Here is a 13,003-nt window from a genome sequence, read left to right on the forward strand (position 1 = left end):
GAAGGTAGGGGAAGGGGGGTATCTATTAATAAAACAAAAAAGAGAAAATGGATTTGGGGGACTAGTTGTCTCTACCACAGAGTGTGTTTTTGGAGGAAAGAGAAGCAAAAAGAAAACAGACTTTAACCTTCACAAAATAAAAGCAACTAATAGGAATATGAAATGTATCAGTTACATTTCTCTGCCTTGAACTTATCACTTAAAACATTTATTTGCTCACAATTCTGTGGATTAGCAATTTAGGTTAGGCTCAGCTGGGATGGTTCATCCCTAGTCCACATGGTGTTGGTCAGGCTCAATCATGTGTCACCTGGCTGATAATGGCCTCGTCAGCATGTCTTGTGGGTGTTTGGCTGTTGGCAATGGCAAGGAGGTGATCATCCATATGTTCCTCCATCCAGCTGATAAGCCTGAGCTTATGCACAAGATGGTCACAGGATTACCAAGAGCATAAAGGGAGGGTCCTCTGCATAGTACTTTTCAAAGCTGTACTTACATCATAAGTACTAATTTCCCATTGGCCAAAGTAAGTCACTTTGTCAAGTCCAGAAGGAGCAGAGATATAGATACTACCTTTTGATGGGAGTTACTGCAAAGTCACATCAGAAAGAGGCATGCATAAAGGAAAAGGAAGAATTTTTTACCATTTTTGCAAAGAATTTGCCACAAAAACTAGACTCGAAGTATGAAAAAGTATCGCAGAACATTGTGCAATGCTTTATAAAAGAAGGTGTGTTCTAAAATGCTGACAACATTTTGTGAAAGAAATAATTAAATACATATTATCCGTATCATTGTCAAAAAAATAAATCTAAGAATAATCAACTATTTCACTCCCTAATTTAAGAAATAAAACTCTTGAAAAAAAGTATCACAGAAGCAGGATGACACTTTGAAAACCTTAATAAATTGCTTTTTGGGTAACAAGAGTAACACTATTCAGAAAGAATATCTTTTTAGATGAGCAAATAAAATTATATTAGCCCTAAAGAAACTTGGAGAATGTTTTATGTATCCTCCCATTTTACCTTTCTAACTCAAATCTACAACCCTTTATTGTGTACCTGCTACATACTAAGCCTGGTGCCAACTGTGTAAAATACAAGAAATATTATAATATCAAGAGTTTGGACATTTTAATTTTTTTTTCTTGTTAATCATTAATAAATTAAGTTTGGTGTGAGTATCACCTTTTTTTTGGTAGGAAAACTGAGTAAGAAGGATGCTTTAGTAAAACTATCTAAGTATACAGTGGCAAGACCCAGGACAGAATCTAGAGCTACCTTTGCAGTACGCCGATGAGAAGTAGATAAGCAAGAAAAAGAAGGCTGGATGGGGACAGCTCTTATTTCAGGAATTTATGGATGCAAAAATAGGATCATGAAGAACTAGGTGCAAGTTGTAAAATTAACTCTATGTGGTTAGCATAACATATTAATAATATGCTTCTAGAAGCTTCTCATATGACTCAGAATAAAATCCAAGTCTTTACTATGCTCTGCAAGAGCCTGAAAGACCTCACTGTTTCTTCGACTCCATCTCCTACCATCTCCTTCTCCCTCTCCCTGCTCCACCACCCTGTCTCATTGCTGTTTCTCAAAAAACCTCATGGCTTTGTACTACCTGTCTCCTCTGGCTGGACCACTTTTTCTTCCCATATCTCTGCAAGCCTTCCTTCAAGTCTCGGCTCAAAAATAGCCTAAGAAGGCCCTTCCTAAATATACTATATGAAACACAACCTTCCCTTCACCTATCTTCCTCTGTCCCCTTAACATTTCTTGGTATTCTTATTCTTAATATTTATTATCACATGATTTGATATTTATTGTTTGTCTCTCTTCAGGACTTGATCTGTTTTTGTTGACTTTTTCCCCAGCACCTTCACAGTGTCTGGGACACAATAAGAGTTCAGTAAAAATTTGTTGAATGAATTATCCTTCATTGACATACATGCATGTATATATACATCTATGCATAGATGTACATATACATAATATAATATATGCATAGATGTATATATACATATATACTCATATACATCAATGAAGAATAATTGCTACAGGGTGGTTCTGGGTTTCATTAACAATCTATTCTCAGTAGGGCATCACTGTCACTCTAAAATTGTTAACATTATGTTTCCACCTGGTTCCTGTCTTCTTTTGTTATTCCGTTGCATTCCACCTGGTTCCTGTCTTATCCTTTTTTATTCTGCTGCATCAGTATTCACTGATTGGTTTCTAATTTGTATTTCACACAGATTTCTGAACTTCACCTTCTTTTGTCAGACCAGAGGTAACTAATTAAAGAGAATCCTCATGACCTTCAATTGCTTAAAACGTACTCTTTCAAGTAAAGAGAATGTCTGCCTTGCAATGTATAGATGCCATCTACAATAGTTGTTTCTGTTGATCTAGATGGTCCCTTTCCTATTTGCTATTACACAAAGTAAGGCAATGATGATAAACAATGCTCTCCATAACACAGATGCTGCATCATAAAATTCCATCCCCCCCCCACCCCCATGAACTTTCTGCTACACAGTATCTATTGCAGATACATAATGACATAATTATGAGGTTTAAATGCACCTCTCATAGATTGGTTTCCTGTAAGAAAAGAAAACCTTTCAGGTTAGTTATTGCTTAGAAGCCTCTCTCCCATTAAACAGAAGCTATTTGTTGTGTGATTATTTTCTGCTTTTTAAAACATCCCTCCTACCTTAAACAAGTGGGAGTAAAAGCCATTGACTTCCTAGCTAACCAAGGGTTTACCATGTCACCCTTTCATGTTTATATATATATGTGGATTACTGAGTAGAGATGGGTGAAGACAAAGGGAATTCCATAGGACCTGAGAAGGTTGACAGAAGGAACCACATAGCAGGGAGGAAAAGGAACAAAAGCAGGTAAGAAGATACATAAGCATTGACCATTCCGGTTCTCAATTCTATCCCTTCTCTTTGCCCCACAATAATTTCTCCACTTTAGACCCTTAAAATCTCTCACCCAGATTGTTCCAATGGCCCCTCATTGTTCTCTTGGACACCAGTTTCTCTCTCTCCTAATTTCTCCTTGACTGAATTACCCGAGTCTTTATCCTAAATCCCCACTACTGATAGAGTCAACTCTGCACCCCTTAGCAAGCACTAAATCTCTTGCTCATCTAATCACTGGCCACTCTCCCAACTTCATCTCCCTGTACACACCCTCATTCAGCATCAATACTACAGCCCAAAAGAGCTACACTTCAGGTACTTCCTGTGTTCCTTCTACAAAGAATCCCTCCCCTTGATACCTAACATTCCTCCGTGTCTAGACCACAGTCGACCTTCATGAGAGCTTCTCTGGTCCTTTTGATTGGAACTAAATATGCCATCCTCCATGTTCCACCAGGCTCGACCACTTCTCATCTATTGAACATTCATCATACTCTTTTTTGTTATTGGTATATGTTTTAATCTCTCCCACTTAGTTGCCAGCTCTTTAAAAATTTATTTATTTTTGTATCCCTTATGAGGCTTTGAATATGTGGTGGGCATGATTTCAAATGCTGCAGGTGTGTTAGTAGTTGTTTTTAAATCCTCAGAACAACTTCACAAAGTATATACTTCCCCATTTTATAAATAAGTAGACTGAGGTACAGGCAAGTTAGGTAATTTGTCTACCCCCACAGAGCTAGTAAGTGACACAGCTAGTCAAACTGACCTCAGAGTCCATCTACTTAAACCCTATACTATACATATATTTAAATTCATCCAAAGAAAGCATTTAAACAGTTCCAAAGACTGATAAAGATGGTATAAAAGCAGGTGGTAGAAATATTAAGAAATAACTCTGACTAACAAAACTCAGAGAAGTTAAGCTGCTTACCCAAATTCACACAGTGAATTAACTGGCGGAGACATAATAAAATCTGGGTCTCCAGAGAGTGGCCTAGTGCTCCTTAAACTAGATCATGGCTACTGTCATGTGGTTTCTATGGAGTGACTGGGCAAGAAAAGAAGAGATGAGAAATGTAATTGAGTCTCATGTAATTGTAAGAAGTAATGAGGAGCTCAGGCAAGGATGGATCCCAAGATACTTCAAGCAAACTGCCTAATAAATTCATCTCTGCAGATGAATTTTCTTAAACGCTAAAATGCAAAAGACCCAAGTCCATGGATTGAAGTAAAACACGGGCAAAATGCAAATGGACAGAACTTAAAAAACAACAGCAAACTTTTTAAAAGTATTTACCATATACTAGGAGCCGTGTTAGCGCTCCATCTAATGTAATCCTCACAACAAACCCACCATTATTATTATTAGTCTCACACTACGAGAAACGAGGACTTTTCTAAGGTCACAAAGCAGGTAAGAAGTAGCACTGGGATGCATATTCCAAATGAGTGAATTTTTCAGATAATAGATGCCTGTTCCTTGAAGCCCTAAAACCATTATGGATTTCAGCACTCTCATGTGTAGTACAAACTCTCCTGTCTTCCGAGAGAAAGAACTGGAATATATTTTAATCTTTTGCTGGGTTCCCAAAGTCATAATAAAGTGTGTCCCTATGCACCAGCTTCCTTCAAAATGGTTGTAAAGAGGCAATTATCATATGACAATACCTTACTGAGGCAGGTATGTTTAGTGTCTGACGATAAATGGTCTCTTAAATAGTGTTTTTATAGAACCTTAGCCTGCTTTTATGGTTTTCCTATTCTTTCATCAAAGCCCAGCAGCTTTTATTTCTTGCAGTTATATGCCTTCATCATTCCTACCTCTTTCTGTTATGGACTGGAAAACCATGTAAAGGGTATTGATAGAATTTGGTAAAAATTCAGAGCTGTTAAAATTTGAGAGAGGGGTTGATATATTGCACCAAAAGTAAAGTTCTTGAGCAGAAGTGAAGATATGTGTATTCTTTTTACTGGGAAAAACCCTTTCTGTAGCTGTTTCCCTGATCATTTAAATTATAAAAAAATGCTGGGGGCATGGCGCGGGTTGGAGGTGACCATAGAACATTCCCTTGTAATGATAGGTTTATCAGGACAAATAAAAAAGCAATCATTTTAAAGAAAAAAGAATAGACTGTTCTAATAGGATTGGATTGTGAAATTTCAAATGTTGCTTTTAATCTTTATTAAATATTAGAGAAGTAATATGGTGAGATGTAAGAGCCTGGACCTTGAACCTAGAAATACCTAAATTATAATCTCTCTCTACTGCTTTCTGAAAATTGACTTTGAACAAGGTACTTAATTTTCCCTGAGCCTCCATTTTTTTATTTTCATATCTTAAATTCTGGATAATGATAAAACCTATCTCATAAAGTATGTAAAGTACCTGACACATAACAGTTAGCTTTAAAATTCCATGTAATAGAGTTGAGATCATATTTTTATAACTTGAACTTAAAATATGCTTAGTCTCAAAGTTACATTCATGGTCTAGAATTTATAACTCATAATTACATAGCACAAAAGTTAAAGAATTCATATTGTCATCTTAGAAACTCTTAAGTTGGCAGTTTTATCTTCAGTGTATTTGTATGGCTTGTATTTATGAAACATCATTTGAGCCAGATGATATAAATTCAGTAGTTTCTTGCCAAAGACCTGCTAGATGGATGAATAGATGGATAGATATGTGACTAGATAGAAGGATGGATAGATGAAAAAAATAGCAACATTTGGACACAAAGTTAATATTTAGAGATGATGGCTTATGAATGGATATATTTATATATATATGCACATTCATAACTGTTAAGAAAATTATTCAAACTAGATTAGAAGCATCATTTAATACAAGCAGATCTATTTGGCAATCCCTACCTGGACTTGATCTTGAAGCATGACGGGACCTCAAAAACATGGAGCTGGAAGAAAACAGGTAGAATAAGAATGAAGGTGGGAGTTGCAAAATCTGGTCCAGCTACAGACACCGTTCCAGAGACAGGTAGTTGGATAGTCTAAGGTTTAGAATTCAAGGGGTCCAGCAAATCGCAAAATTCAGAAAACTGTTACTCCTGGGTGACCTGTTCTGACAGAGCGCACGGGAATGGCAACTTCACAAAGGAGGAGAACAAAAACTCTCAAGAAATGGGAAGAGGACAATAATGGCAGTCCTGGAAGATATAATCATTCCCTGTAGAGTTGGAGCCTGAAGTCTGACATGCCAGAATGATGCCCCAGCCCTCAGAAAAAGAGACTGGAAAGAACCAAACAAGTTGATATTTGGTGCCAGAGAACTAGAGGAAATGGGCAGAGAGATATGGTGACAAAAGAGAGAGGGCTAAGGCAGAAGCCTGGGGGAAGGAAGGGGCCAGACCAGATAAAAGAGATAGGGTAGCAAGTACTACAAGTCTAGCCATGTGACAACAAAGCAGTGTCCATCCCAAGACAAACTTTTAAGGAGAAGATTCAGGGAAGCAATATGGACCAACACACATCACTGGGTTCTGGATCTTGGATCCCAGGTCTAGGAATGGCGCTCATTTTCGAGACCTCCTAAATAATGAAATAATATTTCTAAATCTCAGAATTAGATTTAGAATCAGGATAAAGCTGATGTTGGGTGGGGAGAATCAATAGCCCTAGTTATGAGAAATTGGGAAGGCAGAAGCAAGAGAAACAACGCTAATAATATGTTTCTGATTTTAAAATATTTTGAAAAGTTCCTTGAGGACAGACACCAAATCTTCTTTATCTATCTTGTAACACAGCCTTGGATAAGTAGGCCTCATAGTTAATCCATAGCAAAAGTTAAAGAAAATCTATATTCATGGATAAAAATTAAGTATTCCGGTCACTATTCAACAGTTACAAGCGCCATTTACTTCTTTTTCTCTCTTGTGTCTATAAACAAGGATATCCTACCATACACTCCTTTCTCCTCAAAAACATTTTCATAGCTTTTGGTCTTATCCATATCTGGGCCCTGATTGCTTTTCGGAGGAAAGTGTTAATTAATTCCATAGCATTTATCTGTTAATCTTAAACCCTCTTATCAAAGGTTTTGACTCATATAGACTAGAGCTCTGAGCTTCTGCATGATTTTCTCTTTATAGCAGTGCTATATTTAGTTCAACAAGCATTTGTTCAGCAACTACCCTGGGGATTATTAAAGGATACAAAAGAATAGCAGATACTTAAAGCGCATATGACAATGATGAGACCCCTGTCCTCAAGAAGCTTTAAAACTTGTCAGATAAGCAAATATAAATGATGAAATGTGCTAAAGCTGAATGCATGAAAAACTACAATGCAGAAGCAAAGAACATGGAAGCAGAAGCAATTAATTGCTACTCAAAATGTATATATTACTAATCTCAATATCACTTCCTTTATGCATTTCCTGGACCCTCCAACAAATTGCATTTATTCTCTTCTCTGACACTTCACATATTTATTCTAACCGTTGAAATAACTGTCTTAGATTTTCTCCTCTCTTAGTTACACATCCCTTACCCTTCAGGTAAACTGAAAGCTGGTAAAGGATTGGTGTGTCTCTAGCACGGGTTCTTGGACATAAAAGCATTTAATCTCCTTTTCTTGAATTGCACAAAAACATATCTATATGCGCATATATGCACATACACACATCTACAAAATAAATGCCTATTGTTTAAGGAAATAATAATCATTCTTAAAACTTTGATTTCAAAATACTCCCCCCAAGCATGCATGATTAACATGGTGGATTAGAAATGGATCATCTCCCACTAGTTTCAAAACAACTGCTTCAGCTATTTTTAATAAAGAAAATTACAAAATCATCATTCGATTTCCTAATGTAGCAGCACAAATAATTCAGGGAAAAATCTAAATAAATCACTGCTTTAAGACATACAATATACAATATCTATAAAATGAAATTTTAGCTATACTAGGCATAAAAATATTTAATAAAGTTATGCTCAAATAACAAAACTCATTGTTATGTTATTTGGCTATAGTGACTGAGTTATTAGTTTAGACTAATATTTAAATTCATTAAAAGAAAAGGCAATTATGTAAATTATATGTACTAATTGAAAAAATTAAAATCTGAAAACTGAGGCTGAATCCAAAATGTGGAACACTGAAACCAATAAATGCATAATCCACCAAGTACTATTCTCCTCTAAGGCACAAAATACAAGTAATTTTTGAGGTAAAAATTCCATTATAAAAAGACCTTGTCTGATCTTTACCAATGTATACCTCTTTCCCTGATCACACTGGCATTCAGTTTCCATATTCAAAGTTCTTATATCTCCAACATTGACAACTTATTTCCTCTAAGAGTCTGATAAACAAGAATTGTTGAATAAATTACTTTTCTCTTAATATAACTGTGGTAGAGCTAGAAGCCCTAATAAACATGTGTTGGAAGAAGAAATGAAAGGAAAGGAAAGGAAAGGATAAAAAAGGATAAATTCCAACAAGAAGAGAAGAAGGGAAGGTGATAAAGAGAAACATTTTATTCAATGGATTTAAAATCTTTAAGTCTGGAAGTTTTCCTAATTGCCTCTAGCAAATAGAGAAACATTCATTTAAGAAAAATCCAATAAATCTTGATAAAAGTAGCAAGAATGATGGCATTTGAGCCACAATCTGCTCATTCAGTGCAACAGAAGCTCTACTCTGGGTAACTACAGCCAAAAGGATGAGTCAAGAAAGGAAGAATGGAGGGAGCGTGATGGTTAATTTTATATGTCAGCTTGGCTGCACTAAATGATGCCCAGATATTTCATCAAATGTTATTCTGGGTGTTTCTGTAGGGGTGTTTTTGAATGAGATTACCACTTAAATTAGTAGATTGAGTAAATCTGATTGCCCTCCCTAATGTGAGTGGGCCTCATCCAATCAGCTGAAAGCTTGACTGGAACGAAAAGGCTTGACTCCCCCCAAAAAGGGAAGATAAAGTTGTTTATATACTATAGTAAATTTGAGAGCTACATTTGAATGGTTAGTAATATTTCAATAACAGAGCACAATGTTCATCTTTGTTGACTTTGATCCTAAAGTTATCATTTATTTTATGATAACATACCTAACCATTCTTTGTCATTGATTTCAAAAATTATATTTGACTTAATTCTGTGCCAATAAAATAGTCTAGATTCTGGTACTAAATTAAAACCAAGTTTTCTTTAAAACTGCTGGGACCCCTATCAAACACCCAATAGTGAGGCCCCACCAAGAGGGAGAAGTCAGGTAAGGTGAAATCTTAGAAATGAGATAATATTCATCTTCTACTCAGTTCTAGGAAATTCTCCATCTGCTGCACAGAGCACAGGGTCTTCTGAGATCAACCTGAAGACATTTTGGAATACAGAAGAAACAGCACCTACCCACGAAATATAGGTCTCCCATTTCAGAAAAAACACTCAATCAAGAGGTCCAACAAACCCATCCACAGAACACACACACACACACACACACACACACACACACACACACACACATACAGAAGGAGAAAGTAAGAACTGGATGTTGCAATACAGAAGGCACCAAATGACCATTTGCTTTAGTGAGAGAAGCTGAAAGAACTTACTAAAAAAGCTAATAATATAACCACCCTAGTTACGTTAAAAAGATAATATGTATTCATTTACTTCCTTAACTACTTCTCCAAAATCTAGAAAATAAAATGGATAACTTAGATGAAATAAACAAATTTATAGATAAACACGAACTAGCAAAACTTGCTCAAAAATAAATAGAAAATCTGGTTAGACCTATAATAGATAGAGAGATTGAGTTAGTAATTTTTAAACTGCCCAGAAGAAAAACTGAGGACCAGATGGCTTTCCTGATAATTCTACCTAACATTAAAAAATTATAATAGTAATAGCAATTCTTCACAAACTCTTCAAAAAAAATAGAAGAGGACGTGTCATAATTCATTCTACGGGGTCAGTATTACTCTACTACCAAAATCAGACACAGACATAATAAGAAAAGAATACTATAGACAAATATCTCTTATAAATATAGATGCAAAATTTCTCAACAAAATAATATCAAACCAAATCTTGATATGGTAGGTGAGATTTATTTTGGAAATGTAAGGTTGCTTTAACATCAGAAAATCAATTAATGTAATCCACCATATTAATATAATGAAGGAAAAAATCCACCCGATCATCTCAACAGACACAAAAAAAACAAATAACAAAATCTAATACATTTTCATGTTTAAAAAAAAGAATAAGAAACTAGAAGTAGAAAGGATCTTCCCCAATCTTATTTTTAAAAAATTTTAAAACACCCATAGCTAACATCATACTTAATATGAAAGATCAAATGCCTTCCTCCTAAGATCAAGAACAAGACAAAGATGTCCATTATCACCACTTGTATTCAATATTATACTAGAAGTTCTAACTAGGGCAATTAGGCAAGGAAGAAAAGAAATCAAAAGCATCAAGATTGGGAGGAAGAAGTAAAAATGTCTCTATTGGAACTAATAAACAAGTTTGGTAAATTTGCAAGACACAGATCAATATAGAAAAAATCAATTATGTTTCTATAAACAAACAATGAATAATCTGAAAATAAAATTGATAAAACAATTCTATTTAATATAGCATTATAAAGAACAAAATATGTAGAAATAAATTTAACAAAAGAAGTACAAAAGAAATACTTTAAAAAATACAAAACATGTTGAAAGATATGAAGACAAATAAACAGAAAGATAATCCATGTTCATATATTGGAAGACAATATTATTAAGATAGCCACACTCCCCGAATTGATCTACAGATTCGATGCCATCCTTATAAATATCTGAGCTGGTTTTCTTGCAGAAATTGACGAGTTTATCCTAAAATCCATATGAAAATACCAGGGACCAGGAATAGGCAAAGCAATCTTAAAAAAGAACAAAGTTGGCAAACTCACACTTTCTGATGTCAAGAAAGATACAGCAATCAAGTCAGTGTGGTACTATTTTAAAAAATAGACATATAGATCAATGGAATAGAATCGAGAGTGCAAAAATAAACCCTTACATTTATGGTAAATTGATTTCTGACAAGAAAACCAAGACGACTCAATGAGAAAAGAACAGCCGCTTTAATGAGTGATGCTGCAACAATTGAATATCCATATGCAAAAGAACGAAATTGGACTACTTCCTTGTACTGTACACAAAAAAGTAACTAAAAATGGATGATAAACCTACGTCAAAGAGCTAAAACTAGGACACTCAGAAAACAACACAGGAGTAAATCTTTATGACCTTGTGTTAGACAAAAATTTCTTAGATACTAACCAAAAGCACAAGTGTAAACACAAGTGAAGTGTATTTTTGTTCGTAGTAAGAACACTTAGTATAAAATCTACCCTGTTGACAATTTTTTCAAGTGTGCAATGCAGTATTAACTACAGGCACTAGCTGTGCAACGGATCTCTAGAACTTTTTCATCTGATATAACTAACCCTTTATACTAATTAAACAATAACTCCCACATTTCCTTGTCCTCCCAGCTCCTGGTAACCACCTTTCTATTCTCTGCTCCTATAAGTTTGACTATTCTAGGTATACCTTGTATACCTAGTATTTGTCCTTCTATGACTGACAGATGTCATTTAGCATAGGTAGTATCAAGATCATAGACTCTGAAAGCATATTCCTCAGTATGATTATTCTTCCATGATATACTAGCTGTATGACCTTGGACAAGTGACTAACCTCTCTGAGCCTTTCTCTCCACCTGTACCGTGTGAATAATGCATCTCCCACAAAGTATTTGCTCATAGTCCTTGAGATGATGCATGTTGTGTCTCCCACAGCTTCCTTCCCAACCTACAACGAGTATTCATTAGTGGCTACTTCTGATCCTCCTTCGTTCCTTCTTCATTCCCTCTTCACCTCACCTGGTTCAATTTGGATGCAAATGCAAATAGATTCACAAATATTTTCATTATTTGGTAGGGGTTGTGGGGGTGGTTTTCAAGAGTGGAATGAAGGCAGCTGGTCAAGTTGTTGTGTTTTTTCTTTAATTACCAAGCTTGAAGGACAGCAAGGTAACAGATATGACTAATAGATCTATTTTTATAACAATTCTGAGTGGTGAGCTTTGTCTTCCTTAAGCACTGAGAAGCCTATCAAGAAAAAAAGCTTTATTCCTTGGGTTTCCCATCTACAATATGGGAATAATGATAATTAACCTACCTGCAAAACAATATTTTTATAAGAATCAGATGAGCTAGAAAATATAAAATATTGAGAAAAAATATATAAAGATATACTAACATTTTTCTTCCACTTATATATAGTATATCTAGATACTCCAATAAGTGAGAAACTGAATTTAAAACAATTTCAGAAGTTCACACACTTTTCCAACCCTCCACTCACAATCCAAGCCAAAAAAAAATTATCATCCATTCTTGAATTGAATGAGGATTTTGTTTACTCTTCAGGAGAATATCGCTGTGTTAGAGCAAGAGTAATAATTCATACACATTCCACTGTTAGCATTTCTACAACCTTCAAAGTCAGACTAGGGAATTTATTACAGCTTTAGGCGATGCTGAAGGTGCCCCTACAGCAATAACTGATGCTCTGAAAGCACACATGGAGAAAGAAATCATCTGAATTCTTTCAAGCTGTTTCCCTTAAAATTTATGAAATATTGATAGAAAAAAATGTAAATAGGTATTAATGCTGTTTTAGTAAAGATTTGGTCTGGTGGAAACAGAGCTTAATTTATTTCTAGCCTGCAGGATTAACACTGGAATTGCCACTGATTCTGCATTAATAGCCAAAATGTGTTTCATCAGTCTCTGTGCTCCAAGTTTCTCAGGCAGAAAATAAGCCCTGAGTTTCCAAGGCATGTCATTGGAACATACTGATTAAAGACCTCAACTCATGTAGAGGTTCCTTGCACAAAATCGTGGACCAGAAATTCCATTCCATCCTGTTTCCATTATTTTCTCAATGCCTACCTATATCAGTCAAGGATTGAATTCAGTTGTGAGTCTTAGAAAACCCAGTTGTCAGGGCTTATACGGGAAATCAGATTC

At 35.3% G+C, this 13,003-nt stretch overlaps 1 long non-coding RNA gene across 1 annotated transcript in view; it reads left to right on the forward strand.

Annotated features, from left to right (window-relative positions):
* Nucleotides 1-2,852: 2,852 nt before the first annotated feature.
* LOC118613739 overlaps nucleotides 2,853-13,003 on the forward strand; it is a 28,018-nt gene continuing 17,867 nt past the window's right edge. Inside the window, exon 1 of the long non-coding RNA XR_004955770.1 lies at nucleotides 2,853-2,905. This is a non-coding gene — a long non-coding RNA (uncharacterized LOC118613739). The remainder of the gene's footprint in view (nucleotides 2,906-13,003) is intronic.

This window comes from Rousettus aegyptiacus, unplaced genomic scaffold (genome assembly GCF_014176215.1).
Source record: "Rousettus aegyptiacus isolate mRouAeg1 unplaced genomic scaffold, mRouAeg1.p scaffold_m13_p_2, whole genome shotgun sequence".
NCBI lineage: Eukaryota > Metazoa > Chordata > Mammalia > Chiroptera > Pteropodidae > Rousettus > Rousettus aegyptiacus.